Here is a 17,473-nt window from a genome sequence, read left to right on the forward strand (position 1 = left end):
TTCATGCCTAACATAATCTCTTGGCATCTCGTTTAAATCCAACGACCACGGAAAAGGGCGTTAGGGGCATTTAAAGCTCCCCTTTTCACCCTTCGAATCTCTACCCTCCTCTCCTCTCCCTCACCGTCACCCTCAGCCTCACCTCGCCTCTCCTTCGCTGCAACTTTCGGAGGCCGGAGCGTCGCCGAGCACCCATCAAATCAGGTGTGCCCTTTATGTCTCTCTCTCCCTGCAACCCTATCCCCCCCTCCATCTCTCTCCATTATCAGGCGAGCCGGGCCTCGCCTGAGGCCTCTCTCTCTCTCTCAATCGACCTTTCTCCCCTTAAAACGAGATGGCGCGTCGCCGAGGACCCCCCTCAACGCCCTTTACCCTCTCTTTGCAACATTCTCTCTCCAGCATCAGGCGAGCCGGGCTCGCCTAAGCCCTCTCTCTACCTCTGTTTTTTTTAAGATGACAAGATGAACTCGCCTGAGCCATCTCTTTCTCAATCGACCTCTCTTTTTTTGGTGGTTGAATGACGATGTTCTGAAGAAGATGATAAAGAAAACTCAATGTAGGAGTTCTCAAACCACAGATGAATTCTCTTGTGTGGGGCGTTACCTCAAAGGTAGATCTGTGGCATGTAAGCCTCCCTTTTGGCTATATATCTGAAACCATTATCTGCTGAAGTACAGACTCTTTAAAAAACACTAGAAATTTTTGTGATTTTTGAAACCATTATAGTCATATCTGAAACCATTATCGTCACATTTGATATTCCTTGTTTTTGCAGTTAGTGACTTTAGGTTTTCAATGTCTTTGGGATTTTTAGTTGTTTTATGTTTCTTATTATGTTAGGTGCTCTGCTATTGCTTAGTTGTTACATTGCATTTGGTTTCTTTTTAAAGAGTTATTTATAATTTATGTGTGTGATATTTTGCCTTTGCTGTATTTTAGGGCAATTACTATATCATGATTATTTCCTGCATTCAATATTTCCTCACATTTTCTGATTTTTTTGTTGTTTTCCCTTTGCTTCTTCAAATTGTGGATGGAAGGCACAAAGTTAGTCAAGTTTGTTTTAGACTTTTAGACTTGTAATATCGCCCTAAGCATTAGTTCTTATTCTTGATTCCTCTAGAGTTTCACTGGACAAATATGACTGTTGGTTCTTTTGCTACATCCTTTAGATTAGATCATCTATCACTAACTTCTGGCATGTTCACTGCTCTCAGAGCATGCAGTTTGTATTGTTCACAACTATGTAAAAAGGCATCGTGCTATCTTGCATACTAGGTCCAACCTTGTTGGTTTTGTGCCACCTACCATTACTGCAAGTGTCATTTTTTGCACTTTTATATAGCTATTTGAAACATATTCCTCATTGTCTATGTCACATGGGTGCGGGTGCGGGGATTCGGCACTTCCAAAAAACCTGGGTGCGGGGGTGCGGCAGGGGCAAAAATGTAATATATATATATATATATATATATATATATATATATATATATATATATATATATATATATATATATATCAAGGGGGTCTTGGGGTTCCCCCGATGCAGGTCCATTTCATAGGGCACCCACACTCTTCCCACATTCCCCCACCAAACAATAATTCTTTGTCGAAGAATACTTTACTGATGTAATCTCCTCCCCATCCCTACTGCTTTACCTTACTACTATTATTATATTCTTTTTCCTTGTAATACTTTATACATAAAAGGTTAATGTTGGTCTTTCTATAACTACTGGAGAGGGCTAACTGGCTAAGGGCTGTTCATGTTTTTACGACAGTCTGCATCAAGTTGTGGAGGCGAAAGCGACCTTACAATGTGCTTGGGATGCCCGTCAATCATGAATGCGCCCTTGGGTCTCGGACCGTTCAAGTCAAATCCTTCATCCGTCCCACCTCCTCCTGGCCAACATAGAGCCCTTCACGGAAGGCCCTGGATTAAATGGTCACGTGAACAGGGGGCTTTCAGTTGCCCATGTGACTGGGGGCCCACAACTCTGCAAAAACCATTATTATAAAACTCGGGGTTTCCCACACACTTATTAGGTTGTCAGATTTATGTTGACGTATCTGCATTCGATTGAGAAGCTTGATGAAGAGTCGTCTTACGTGGCGCGCATTGGTTCCGTTAAGAAAAAAAAATTTAAATTTCGAAGCCCATTTCACAGGGCAAAATTTAAAAAAAAATAAAAAAAATAGACCAAAATGACCCTGGGTGCGTTGACCGCACCGGGTGCAGCACCCGCACCTGCGTCGCGTCGCGTCGACGTGGGTGCGGCACATGTCTGGCCGAATCCCTGTGACATAGCTCATTGTTGTTTCATTTATTCTATGACTTTTTGTTTGTAAATTTTTGTTGTTTGCTTATCAATTTTTGGGTGATTGCATGCTTATTAGGTTGAAGAAAGGTGAAGACATGGACAAAAGTTTGTGTTCTACAAATATTAATGTGGAAAGAAAGCTGGACATGTCTGTTAACAGTACAAACAATGGTGACGATGTCGGCAATTGTGAGAACGTAGATATGTGTTTGAATGTCGATGTTGATAAAGAATTTGTGATAGAATTAGATAAAAGAAGATGATGTTGGTTTTACACCTATCGATGCAAATGAAAGTGGTGATGTGAAAAATGAATTAAGTAAAGAATATGTGCCAAGTGTGCTGTTGGAGTATATGCCTAATAAGGGCATGGAATTTGAGAGCGATGTGAATGCACGTGAGTTCTACTGTAGGTATGCTAGAATGGGTGGCTTTGATATTAAAATACATCACCAAAAAAAAAAGTTTGTTTGGAGATAATTTGCATATACAAAGAAAGGCTATAAGAGACCAACATGCAAGTTAGATAAGGAAAAGGTTATTACGAGATGTGGTTGTAAAGCAATAATGACCGTTCAATTATGCTCCAATAAAAAGAAGTGGATTGTTTAAACTATTCGATTGGGATACAATCATGTATTGCATCCTCCATCTAAAATAAATATGCACAAGTCAACAAAAAGAATCAACATGCCTGAGAAAAATGCTATAAATTCATAGAGAAAAAATGGTTTGAAAACTTCTCAAATGATGAATTTGTTTGCCTAAAAAATATTTGTTTTACTAAAGACCAACTTAGGGTGCATATTGGAAAGGAGAAAAAAAAATATCATGGCAAAGATTACCAAATTGCATTACAATATTTTATGAAAAAGAAGGAAGAAAATGCAGATTTTTTCTATGCTATTTTGGTTGATGACAATGGAGATATCGACAATTTTTTTGGGCTGATGCTAGATCACGTGAAGATTATTATTATTTGGGAGATGTATTTGACACAACATATAAAACAAACAATTATTTGATGCCCTTTACTCCATTCACTAAAATTAACCATCATAATCAGTTGATCATCTTTGAATGTGCGTTACTTGTAGACAAAAAAATAATTTTCTTTTTTTGGATTTTTCAAAAATGGTTCAGAGCAATGGGTGGTCTACCTCTAGTATCGATTATTACTGATTCAGATCCAACAATATTTGCAACAATAAAAGAGGTATTTTCAAATACATTGCATCGGTTGTGCATGTGGCATATCATGCAAAAGGTTGCAGGATTTATGGAGAATTTGTATAAAAGTATATATACCAAAATTTGGTTGAGTTAATGTTAGATACTAAAGGGCTCCACTAGTGTTCTTATACTTTTCAGGCTCATAAATGTTCTTTCGGTAAATAACTACACCCTAATGTACATATTAAATGAAGTCTTCTGGAATGTGATTACAGAGAACCTGCCTGTTGTTGAAGCTTTCTCCTCCTCATTCAATATTCTTGATAATTATCAATCATGTGGTGCACTTTTTGTTTAATGTACAAATTCTAGATCTAACCTTTTGGATTGTCTAGCATAATTTCTTTACAATTCTAGAATCTTTACTTCAGTCATTGCTAACATACTGCAAGGTTCATTTTCCAAGATGATAAAAAATCAAAGCATACAGTTGATGAAGATCAGCATGTCATATTCAACCCAAATTATTGTGTTGGAGCCAACCTTAGCACGCTAAAGTAGTATATTAGCAGGACAAAATTTGTAACGAACTTGATCAAGGGTTAGTTTTGGCTTTTGGATATAAGATCTTGGCAAATGAATGTGTACCACAATAAAGTATCTAGGTTTAGTTCTAGAATAGACGCACTGTACGTATGTATGTATTGAGAGAGAGAGAGAACGTCTACAACAATGACCGAACAACTATTCTCTGTCTAATGATTATGCCATCCCCAATTTTAATTGATCCCATGTTACTGCCCATAAGATAAGTAATAGGTAGGGATGACATGATTTAAACCCGTGACATTTTGTACCCAAAACAAACGCGCTACCAAACTGTGCTACATCCCTTTCAATTGTTGTACAGTGTTATTGTAGAGAATCCCTGTCTTCTTTTCCACATCGTTATTTCTTCTATCTATATACATTTCTCTTGCCATTTTTTCTTTTTGGCCTCATAACATAAATAAAATAAAAGAGTTAGAATTATGTATATATGAAATCCAAGGTGAAATACAACGTATAAAAGAATGAGTATTTATTGGCAATGATCAGGAACAAAAAAAGAAAGAGCGGAACGGGGCACTTACTTTTTTTTTTAACTCAGGGACAGGAGTATCTCATCTACCGGATCATTGTACATATCCATTTTAGTTAGGGATTCCGCGTACAAATACAAGTGATCTACAACTATATATATATATAATATCTGATCATATATGTGTTAAATAAAGAAGGAGGAATTTCAATGCAAAATATCAAAACATACCTTTTCGTGGTGCCTGTGCTAACTACTCTATGGTTTGGTTCTTTAGCAGGTCTATTGATAGAGATCAATCGTTTATTCCCAGATGCGTTGACATTCTCTTTTTTTCATTCTAGTTATCGATGTGGTAAGGAATGAAGAAGATGTTGGCTAACAATAGCAATAAATTCTCTGTTTGTTAAAAAGCCCCTCCATTTACTTTAGTTGAGTAGGAAAATAGAAAGAATAAAAGTGAATTGAACCTCGACAAAACTCTGATTCGTGGTAGAATAAATATGGGGAGAGCAGAAATAGAAATGCGGATCTAGGTTTGGATATTTAAGATTAAATAAGATACTTAAATTAAATGATATTGAAATAAAATACTGGGATTAGGAATAGTAATTGAATTGTAGTAAATAGTTGTATTACACATTACTCTATTCTATTGATTGCAACTTGTAATGAAATCTTTCATAATTGGATTTCCAGTTAGCAACTTCTATTTTTTTCCTTTCTCCTTTCTTCTTCTTCGGATTGAAGAAGAAAGAGTTGAGGGAATCCAAAATACAAAGGAGGTTTATGCCCAAGGGTAAAAATCACATAGTTACGGTTATTTTGGAATGTACCAGTTGTGTCCGAAATGGTGCCAATAAGAAGAAGGAATCACCAGGCATTTCCAGATATATTACTTAAAAGAATCGACACAATACACCTGGTCGATTGGAATTGAAGAAATTCTGTCCCTATTGTTACAAACATATGATTCACGGGGAGATAAAGAAATAGATTGAATGCGTTGTGTGTGCCAATATTCAAAGGAACAAGAAGGAATTACATATAACATATCTAGGAGCAAATCAAAAACCATTTTTGGCGGATCCGAGATGAATGAAGAAATGGTATTTTAGAGATAAGGAATAAACCATGGATAAATTCAAGCGACCTTTTCGTAAATCCAAGCAATCTTTTCGTAGGCATTTGGCCCCAATTGGGTTGGGGGATCGAATTGATTATAGAAACACAAGTTTAATTAGTCGATTTATTAGTGAACAAGGAAAAATATTACCTAGGTGAGTGAATAGATTGACCTTGAAACAACAACGATTAATTACTATTGCTATAAAACAAGCTCGTATTTTATCTTTGTTACCTTTTCTTAATAATGAGAAACAATTTGAGAGAGCCGAGTCGATCTCTAGAACTACTGGCACTAGAACCAGAAAAAAATAGAAAGAAATAGGACCACTCTTCAATCAAATCAGAACTCAAATCATAACTCAAATTGATGTGATGCTTTGTTCGTGAAATCCGGAGCCCATATTCGATTACTGTGTCGGAAGAGAAAAGAAAGAATGGGGGAAGAAGACCCCCATTTCAATAAAGAAATGGGTTCGTTCATTCCTACTACACTATGTAACAGGGATTCGGCTAGCAGGGTGCCACACCTGCGTCGACGCGACTCGACGCGGGTGTGGGTGCGGTCAACCCGACCCTGGGTGAGTTGACCGCACCCAGGGTCATTTTGGTCCATTTTTTTGGATTTTTTTTTTAATTTTTTGCCCTATGAAAAGGGAGGGGGTGTTGCGCAGCCGCTAGAGTGTTGGGGTAACCAACCCCCACTCCCCACGACCCCCATCTCCCTTCTGTTTTGCCCCTCTCTTACGCACTCTTCTAAACCCCCCATCCTCTTCCTCTCTCACTCGTTACCTGTCTCTCTCACTCGTTATCTTCCTTCCCCTACTTCTCTCCCTCTCGTTTTCCTTTCTTTCTTGCACCATTTGGTGAAAAGGCACACGGCTCACACGAGCACGATGGCGAGGGGACTCCTTTGGATTCACGATAGTCGAAAGAGGAAATCAGAAAGAAATCGGGAATCCGCGATTCACAGGTAGGGTTTACTACGATTGTTGTGGGTGTATTTTGTTTCAAGTTTGCAATGGGTTGTAACACACCCCAAATATAAAGGATTTTGAAAGAAAAAAAGAGGGGTTTTAATGGCTGCCGAAAACCCCAAATCGGCAGATTTAGGGGTTTCGGTTGCTTTGAACCCCAAATCAAAAGAGGAGTTTTAAGGGCTGCCGTAAACCCCAAATCGGCAGATTTGGGGATTTCGGCTGCTATGGACCCCCCCCAAAAAAACTCGAAGATTGAAATCACGGACTGAGTACTGGCAACAAAACGTTTTTTTTCTTCTTGTATGAAATCCATGAATAGAAATCTGCGATTTAGTTATCCTAAATTAAAATTGAAAAAATGTTTGCGATTTGCCTCAACTAATCGGTGTTCTCTTTTGTATCTCAAAGTATAGTTGTGTATGACTGCGAGTTTGCTTTTTTATCCATGGTCGAAAATCTGTCTGCAACACCTGCATTACAGCAAAGGATATGTTTTATTAATTGTTCTCACTTGCTTAGTTCTTATCCCATCATAACTGTGTAATGAATGGTGTTGTACATTTGGATGCAAGTAGGAGTTATATTGGTCGAGATAGTATGAGATTTTATGCTACCTAAAATGTGATGAACATGAAATGTCGAGGAGTTATCTTTTTAAGTATTAAAACATATGTTGTGATTTGCAATATAGATTGTAACTGATCACACCCCTAATTATTAGAAGGTAAATCTATGCGTGTTTATGGATATTCTATAACATAGGGAATTTGTAGGTATTTTTGGCACACGTGGGTCAAGGGGCTTATTTTCTTAGATACACTATGGTACTGTGCTATGCTTTACTGGATATTGGTTTTTCCAGATGATTATACCGTGATAGTAACATTCACACCAGAAATCGTGAAATATGTTGTTTGTTCATGTACATTTTTTTTTTATAGAAAACTATAGTTCTAATTGAATTTGAACATATTGAGTAGTGGATTATATATATATATATATATATATATATATATATATATATATATATTTACATTTTTGCCCCTGCCACACCCCCGCACCCGGGTTTTTTGGAAGTGCCGAATCCCCGCACCCGCACCCATGTGACATAGCTACTACATTTAATTTTCCTTTACATTGTTATTTTTACTCCACCTTCTCGGGGGAAATTCTCTGGGAAACTCTGTTTCGCTTAAATTATTCCGTTGCACTCCTCCCAATCAATCTCCTTATTTGATGATATCATGTAAAGGCAATTCTTATTTGATATAGCTATTTGTGCAAGTATTTTACGATTAAGAAGGAGCTGCCTCTTGCGCAGATCATGTATTAATCGACTATAGGGTACCCCATTCTCGCGGGATACTGCATTTATCCAAGTGATCCACAAACGACGAAAATCTCGCTTTTGTCTATTGAGTGATTTGCCAACTAGACCCTGCATATTTGACTTCTATAGTTTATCTTGTGAAGCACATGTTTCTGTTCAAAGATCATATACTGGACTGTCCTCATATAGCATCTGGTTGGCTCTCAGTAAGTTTCTAATTTTCCTGATTGGCAATACTTTTGTTTCACTGATTTTTCATGTATGTTTGTTGCATCTGAATCTGTTGCTGGCCAAATTGATCTGACATCAGTATGGAAAGGCTAACAATTTTGATTTGTGATTTTGCACCGTCATTTCTTTATGTAAACTCATTGTAAACAAATTATTGATTTGTTAGTAATCATCTTGTGTACATTACTGATATTATGGATATGTTGGCAGTTTTATCTTTAATTCTTGGATTGTTTACCTTTATTATATCAAACTGCATGGGTGCTTATTTATTTCTTGGGATATACTGCACAGGTTCAACCATGTGCTGGTATTTGGAGTGATAAATGCAAGTCAAAATATAGTAGAAGGCGGCCGTTTATTTTCCTTGGGACTCTCATGATCTGTATAGCAGTGAGTTATGGAAATTTATGCCTTGGAATATTTCTAAAGCTTTATAAGGAATTCTTTTTTAACCAGAAAAATGTGTCCTGGAAATTAGGTCACAATAATAGGATTTTCTGCAGACATTGGATACATATTAGGGGACACAAAGGAGCATTGTAGGTAGTGGATTCTCTTTCATAACACGTTTTCCTTTTATTAGGGGACACAAAGGAGCATTGTAGGTAGTGGATTCTCTTTCATAACACGTTTTCCTTTTCATAGGCTACTAGAGTTTTTGCTGAATTTTATGCAAATACAGAACTTATAAAGTCACTCGAACACGGGATGCTCTTGTGTTTATAATTGGATTTTTGATGCTGGTTCAGATTTTAAAATGCATTGAGATGCATGGTTTTACAATTCAAAAACAATTAAAAAATTTGATGCTAGATGGTATGAGATAATATCTTTGTATCCTGATATGCAAAATAGTAAGTGGATTATGAACCTTTGGGAAGACAGCGCTGCATGAGCTTCAGCATATTGCAACAATACATTTACGACAGGAATGTCTACATCTCAACGCAACGAGATTATAAATAACTTGTTTAAGAAATGGGTTGATGCACATGCTCCATTGCACTTGTTTGTACAAAGGTAGGATGTTGCACTAAGAAATCTTTCCATTCAAATATGTAGCATAATAGAGTGTCATTTGCGAGGAATCTTCACTCCAATAATGTTTTTGAAAATAAAGGATAAATATTTGAAAGCTTTCAGTTGTTTTGCAAAGCTTGGAAGTGCAGTTGAAGTTAAAACATATAAAGTAACACATGCGATAAGAGATTAGATAAAATGTCATTTTATTGAAAAAGAGTACATCGTTACATATGACAAAAGTACACAAGAATTAAGATGTCACTGTCGTTTATGAGAATCATCCGACATTGTATGTTGTCACATGTTTTCTATTTTTTACATGAAACATATTCATGAACTACCTTCTAAGTAGATCCTCAAAAGATGAACAAAGAATGCAAAGCGTGATGCCATACATCATTTAGGTTGTTCACCGTTATTGAGCAAATCATCTACAATCATGAAAAAGCATGTGCTTTTGTTGAAGGCAAACAAATATATTAGTGATGCAATAGAGTGTGAACATGGTTATGACTACTACTCATATCTCTTGAAAGAGACATTAAATGACTTGCCACAAATTAAGATTCAGTCTCATGATAGTGATGAGAATGTCAGTATTAATGACAACAACATATGTAGTAAAGATGAAAGCATGAAGGTGTTGTGTTCCACTGATGATTTAGTTGATAATGACATTGTTTTGAGATATCGTGATCTAGTGCGTTCTAAGGAATGTGGTAAAAGAATCTTATCCAGAATCCGTCAAAGTAAGCATGCTAAGAGATGTTCAACTTGTGGTTTGCATGATCACAATGCACAAAGGTGCAACCTCATCATTAAATTAGAGTAATTAATTACTAATTTAATTATTGTTATAGTTACTTTTGGTAGAATTTTATCTTTTGTTATGATCATTGATATAATTTGTACATTTTTTAGAAACACTTCTGCAGATATTGGTGAAAAACCACAAATTTGTCACATTTGTAAGGAGACAGCATGATAAAAGGAATTGTCTTAACATTTAAAAAACAGGTCATAGATTATATATTTTAAATAATTCTTAACTGTAGTTACGAACTTACGTTTTTTCTTGTTTGAATGACTTTTTTTATGTCAAATTACTCAGATGATGAATGTGGACATGCATGAAGATGGATATCCATGATGTACAATAGAAACGGTGTTGCATAATAGTAAGGTATGTGATTAACTTTTAATTTGTTATAATGAAAATCTGGTTTTTTGTAAGAATGCATTTTTTATTGTACGAAAAGGCGTTGAAAAACTTGATCTTGGTGCTATTCATGATTTTTTTTATGAATGCAGGAGGTAGGTGCTCCTGTTGCTGCTGTTTTGAAAAAATTTATCTTGGTGCTATTCATCCATTGCAGTTGCTCTTTCTTTCTTCTAGTTTTATCAAGTTATGGGTTCTCTCATTTTAGAATGAATCAGTTTCATCACCATTGCAGTTGCTCTTGGTGCTATTTATGCCATCGACAGTTAAATTGAACCGACTTTATAGACAATTCCATGGGTTTTCTTGCTTGGTAGAGCAAGTGATCTCCCACATTGTGGGCTTGATTTGTGCACAGTGATTTCAATACCGATGATCATGATGATACCAATTTCAATACCAATGATCATGATGATACTTGCAGCTGTTGCTGACCATATATCTCGTTCTAATTTATTAGCTGGATAGATAACCCCACTATGGCGACATATTTACACATCAAAAAGCTAATGGCTTGTTTTGTTGATATTAGTCTACTAGCTATAAACAAGAGGCACAATCTGGTAGCCCAACATGATACTCTCGTATTCATATTGACATTAAAATTGATTACACTTCTAGACATGTTAAAAATAGTAGACCTGCGTACATAGCTTCCTAGATGTAGCAGATAAAGCTTGGTTAGCAAGAACACACATTTTCCTCATGTTAGATGTTTTAAATCTTGAGATTTCACTTTGTCAGGCAAGCCAAAACTCTTCCGGACCTTTCAGTCATCGGGACGCTGCATCATTATATCTCTCATCTTTCGGCAAGGACTGAATTGCTATCCCAATTTCTATAAGCCTTCGCCAAATGAAGCAATAGTTCTTCGTTATTTGGATTCAGCTGAACAACCTTTTTCAAAATACTCAAGTTTTAAAGACTGTGCTTGAACACGAACTGCCTTGGTTGGTTGTATATTAACAATCATGTCCTGAATATTAACAAAAGAAGAAATGCACATCAGTACACGTAGAAATAATAATTCTTAGAAGTGAAGGTAAAGAAAATAAATTAATTTCATGGTAATTGAAAAACTGAATAGAGAAAAGAAATGGCACCATGAATTATTGATTTGCTTCAATAACTTGAATGGCCTATCCGAATCCTCCAGGTCATCAGATTATTCAAAATAAATACCTTTCTTTTTATGTATTAATTCAACTAATGTCAACATGGTAACCTTGTAAAAGTTGAAACTTTTACGTAAATTGCAAAGAACTTGCAAAGAGAAGGATAGAGATTTTTTCAAATTTACACATATCAATACGTGTTTTCCAGAGAGAAATCCCTAGGTTTCTTTTTTTTTGGGTTTTGAAGCTACCAAAATACAAAGAAAATTTTCATCAAGTAATCCTCAAGAAAATCTTAAATTGCAAATTACGTGAGCTAAAATTATATAAAATAGCCAGAAGAACAATGCTTGAACTATGAGGTCCAAGCACATCGCCATCCTGACCACCATGTAAGGCTTTGACACCATGCACATATAGGTTCAGGATAACATAAAAATATTAAAATTTTCATGAATAATCAGTCAACCTTAACAAGAGTTGTAGCTGAAAACATAAAAACTAGTATGAACACCCCAACAGAAGATGAGATAGAGGATAACAAAGCAGAAATTGCATTCCACAAAAAAAATACAAAAGAGCTTTATAATCTAATAGCCATTCAGCATGGAACTCATCTCGTTGCTAGTTTATAAACATTGTAAACTAAAAAAGACAAGGACCAATGGAAACATTGACCACTAATTTAGCATTTAAACAGAGGTAAGGAGGAGGAGGAATAAGGGTGAATACTCACTAGAGTGGCCAGAGAAGTGGGTAGAATCGAGTCCTAGTGGTCGTCAAACTCTGGAGTGAGATTACAGAGATAAAGGCTAATAGGGAGTTCAAAAGAGGGATTTGTTGATGGTAGTGGTGGACAAAATCGCTCTAATTGGTGGCAGGTGGGGAAACATCTTTGAAGTTGGAGTTTATTGTAGTCAACAAGGGGTGATATCCGATGGCCCCTTCAAGGTGAGGGGCATGCATATGGGATGGGGCAGAGGTCGAGAGAGAGAGAGAGAGAGAGAGAGAGAGAGAGAGAGAGAGAGAGAGAGAGAGAGAGAGGTCAAGGAGAGGGTTAATCTCGCTCGCCACCTGGAAGAGATCGAGCTCCATAAGGGGCGGCAGCAGGTCGATTGAGAGAGAAAGGCCTCAGGCGAGGCCTGACCCGGTCCAAGTCAGATACGGGTCTAATCAAAGAACCAGACCTGGTCCAAACCCAGATCTGATCCATAAAACATCCGGCTTGGATCCAGATCTTTGATCGGGTTAAACCCAGACCAGATATCTCAAATGGATCATGATCCACTCCTGACCAATGGACCGGGTCCTGATCCGATCCACCCAGTTCCCTAATGGATTCAGTTTGTGGATCAGGCCCGACACGTGATGTAACGGAGACCCAATCCACCCAAAACGGGTTTGGATCGAGCCTGCAACCGGGTCAGGATACCCGATCTGACTCGGATCAGGACACTCGATAAGGCCTGTTGTGTAGGGACTGTCTGGGGTTTTCCGACGACGGCACAATCAGAGTTCTTGTATGGCGGTGGCCCTGCATAACAAACAGAAAACAGAGCGTACATGAGGCGGCCATTAACGGAGAAGGGCGTTCTTCAACTCAGCCTGTCCGCAGCCACCACAAGCGCAGACCACTGTATGCGGACGGTAAGTCGACCTCTTCCCTCCTTGAACTTCTGTATTTTCGCACATTTTGGGTTGCTTATGAAACCCTCTTTATAAACACCGAATGGAAACGGTTTAACAACCGTTTCCCTTTTATTCGGTAATGGGTTTAACGGAAGGAACAAAATTTATGTGGGAAGCGTTACCCACATCGTGGGTAACCACCACCAACGTGGTGGTTTAACCCAACATTCTCCCACTTGTTCCGACGATAAACCCTCTAACCAGAAAACCTTATGGGAATAACTTGATGAATAGAATGACCTTTATATTCTATTCTAAAGGTCCTTAGTTGAATCTCTAATCCTTATGAGATTAACAACAACCATAATGAGAATCAAAAGACTGAAAGTGATCACTTTATTTATATGCATATGTCAAAAAGAGTTTAACAATCCCATCCTCATTACATGTTCGGAATATAATCCCGGTGCTAGCCCTTTAGTAAGAGGATCAACGATCATCTCTTTGGTACCAATATTGACAATATGCACTAAATGATTCTCCGTCCTTTCTTTAACAACAAAATACTTCAATTCCATATGATTGCATGACGTAGTACTTTTGTTGTTGTTCGAAAAGGACACCACAGCTTCATTATCACAGTAGACCTTCAGTGGCTTCCCAATGGAATCAACCACCTTTAACTGTGATATGAAGTTCTTTAACCATATAGCCTGCGAAGTAGTCTCGTACAATGCAATGAATTCTGCCTCCATGGTGTGGGCAGCAGTGGTCGTATGCTTTCTACTCCTCCAAGAGATCGCTCCCCCAACAAGTAAGAAGACGTACCCAGTACTAGACTTTCTACTATCAAGGCATCCTCCTAAATCCGCATCTGAGTAGCCAATGACCTCGAGGTGATCGACTTTATGATATGTTAACATATAGTCTTTTGTCCCTTGCAAGTACCACAAGACTTTCTTGGCAGCCTTCCAATGGGGTAAACCTGGATTAGACTGAAATCTGCCAAGTACCCCTACTGCAAAAGAAATATCTGGTCGAGAACATGTCTGCGCATACTGCAAGCTGCCAACAACTGATGCATATGGATAAGCACTCAACTGTGCTTTGTCAATATCGTTCTGTGGACAATCCTTTAGGCTCAGCTTGTCACCTTTTGATATGGGTGTAGAAGTAGGAGAACAATTCTCCATCCCATATCGCTTTAACACCTTTTCTATATAGGATCTTTGGGAGAGGCCTAGAAATCCTTTTGCTCGGTCTCGACGAATCTCAATGCCAAGAACATAGGCAACCTCACCCATATCTTTCATATCAAAATATGATGCAAGAAACTGTTTTGTCTCTGAAAGCAACTTTATATCGTTGGTTGCAAGTAAAATGTCGTCCACATACAACATCATTATAATGAACTTACTCCCACTTTCCTTAAGGTATATACATTGATCAATAATGTTTTCTGTAAACTTGAAAGTCACAATGACTTGAGAAAATTTAATATACCACTGTCGGGAGGCCTGTTTAAGTCCATATATTGATTTGTTAAGCTTACAAACCAAACAATCATTTTCAGAGAAACCAAGAGGTTGTTCCATGTATACCTCTTCATTCAGATCCCCATTTGGGAACGCTGTTTTCACATCCATCTGATGTAGCTCTAAGTCATAATGAGCTACGAGGGCCAGAATAATACTCATTGACTCCTTAGTTGAGACAGGAGAAAATGTCTCATTATAGTCAATGCCCTCCATCTGGGTGAATCCTTTAGCAACCAATCTTGCTTTATGTCTCTCTATGTTACCTTTGGAGTCTTTCTTGGTTTTAAAGACCCATTTACACCCTACGGGCTTTACTCCTTTAGGTAACGTGACAAGATCCCACACTTGATTTTTAGCCATAGAGTCTAACTCTTCTTTCATGGCTTCAATCCAGTGCAAAGATTGTTTGCTTTCAACAGCTTCCATAAAAGTCAACGGGTCATCATCCATATCTATGAAATCACCAGGCTCCTGAAGGTACACCACATAATCAGGATGTATGGTAGATCTCCTAATCCTTGTGGATCTCCAAACAGGTCGTTCCTCAGGCTCAAATTGAACCTGATTATCCTGTTCGTACTCTTCCGCATTGTCCACAATAGGTTCACTTTGGATTTGTACATTAACAATCAAATGATCAACCACACCATCATTAGAAATAACAATGTGGTATCTTTCGATGTTTTCCTTAACAGGTGATGAAACTGGATCCTGTATTTCCTCAAAACCAATGCTTTGAAGTGCACTCAATCCTACTGAACCATCTTCTAGGAATTTAGCCTTATCCGTTTCAACAATCTATGGTGCGTGAGATGGGCAATAAAACCTGGACCCTTTTGATCTTTCTGGATAACCAATGAAATATCTATTGGTTGTTCTTGGATCAAAGGCTTTAATGTGGGGGTTATACAGTTTAGCCTATGCAGGACATCCTCATATGTGCATATAAGACAGTGATGGTTTCCTACCTGTCCACAGCTCGTAAGGAGTTTTAGACACAGATTTCGTAGGAACCTTATTCAAAATATGCACAGCAGTCCTTAAGGCTTCACCCCACAACTTTATGGGAAGTGTTGAATAATTCAATATAGCCCTGACCATTTCTTTAAGCGTACGATTTCTTCTTTCAGCTACATCATTCTGATAGGTACTACTAGGCATGGTATATTGAGTCACAATGTCTTCCTCTTTAAAAAATCGCGCTAATGGTCCTTCCCTTTGCCCCATCTCAGTAAATCTACCATAATATTCGCCACCTCTATCAGACCTGACTATTTTAATAACCTTATCGGTTTGTTTCTCTACTTCTTTCTTAAATTCCTTAAACATCTGAAAAACATCAGATTTTTCGAAAATCAAGTAGAGATACATATACCGAGAATAGTCATCAATAAAGGTGACAAAATATTTTTCGCCTGTGTAATAGGGAGAAAATGGTTCACATACATCCGTATGGACTATTTCTAATATCTCACTACTGTGTTTGACACCCTCTTTATATGTGTTTGTATGCTTAGCCTTTATGCAATCAATACATGGGTCATTGTCAGTAAAATCTAGAGATTGCAAGATCCCTTCATTTACAAGTCTCTTTATTCTCTTTTCAGAGATATGACCCAACTTTCGATGCCAAAGCATGTAAGATTTATCATTCATCATGCTACATTTATTTCCAACTAATGCGTATTCAGAAGTCAAAGACTCCTCAGTTTGGATCTTCACATTCAATCTATATAAACCATCATAAACAGATGCAGAACCAATTTCAATTAAATTTCTGAATATGAACAATTTGGAATTTTCAAACTTAAAACAATATCCAAATTTATCCAACTTTGAAATTGAAATTAAGTTTCTACTATACAATGGAATATAAAAGACATCATGAAGATCTAAAACTACGCCCGTATCCAGAGTAATCCTGCAGGTTCCAACACCCTTCACATGTGAACGCATCTTGTTTCCCGAATAGATGCTTTTCTCATGCATTGTTGGTTCCCTTCTGCTCAGGAACAACTGTAGACAGTTGGAAATATGAACAGTAGCACCAGAATCAATCCACCAGCTATTTTCAGGAATTTGTAATAAATTACATTTATGAAAAACAAATGACAAATTACCTCTCTTTTCCAACCACTTCTTGTACTTTATGCAATCTGCCTTTATGTGTCTCTTCTTCTTGCAAAAGAAGCGCTTTATGGGAGCAGAGTTGGATTGCTTATCTTGGGATGACTTATCCTCAGTTGGCTTCTTCCTAGCATTTCTCTTAAATGCATTTTTCCTTGGTCCTACTTTGGACGTATGAAAAGCCATATGTGCACTCTGCACCTTCTCACCTTTCATCCTCTCTTCTTCTTCAACACACTTGGACATGAGTTTATTAAATGTCCATTCATCATTATGTGTGTTGTACGAGATTTTGAAAGGTCCGTATTCCAAAGGTAAGGACGTTAGAACTAAATGCACTAGGAAAGAATCATAGATGGTGAGCTTCATGTCATTCAGCTGAGACGCTATGTTTCTCATCTCCAAAATGTGCTGGCGAATGTTTCCTCCTCCAGTATATTTCATAGATATCAGTTTTGACATCAGGGTACTGGCTCTGGCCTTGTTTAAGCTCACAAACTGTGCCTCAATGACATTCATGAATTCCCTCACTGTTCTACATTGTAGGATGGCACTGCGAATGTTCTTAGCCACTTTAG

The 17,473-nt window shown here is 37.6% G+C and overlaps 1 long non-coding RNA gene across 1 annotated transcript; it reads left to right on the forward strand.

Moving 5' to 3' along the window:
* Positions 1 to 445: 445 nt before the first annotated feature.
* LOC149815632 (uncharacterized) lies at positions 446 to 10,808 on the forward strand. The gene is made up of 4 exons (XR_016427939.1): positions 446 to 625; positions 8,536 to 8,634; positions 10,379 to 10,450; positions 10,579 to 10,808. It is a non-coding gene; the product is annotated as an uncharacterized LOC149815632 (long non-coding RNA).
* The last annotated feature ends 6,665 nt before the right edge of the window (positions 10,809 to 17,473 follow it).

This window comes from Nuphar pumila, chromosome 15, assembly GCF_984573655.1.
Source record: "Nuphar pumila chromosome 15, dmNupPumi1.hap1.1, whole genome shotgun sequence".
NCBI classification, from domain to species: Eukaryota; Viridiplantae; Streptophyta; class Magnoliopsida; order Nymphaeales; family Nymphaeaceae; genus Nuphar; species Nuphar pumila.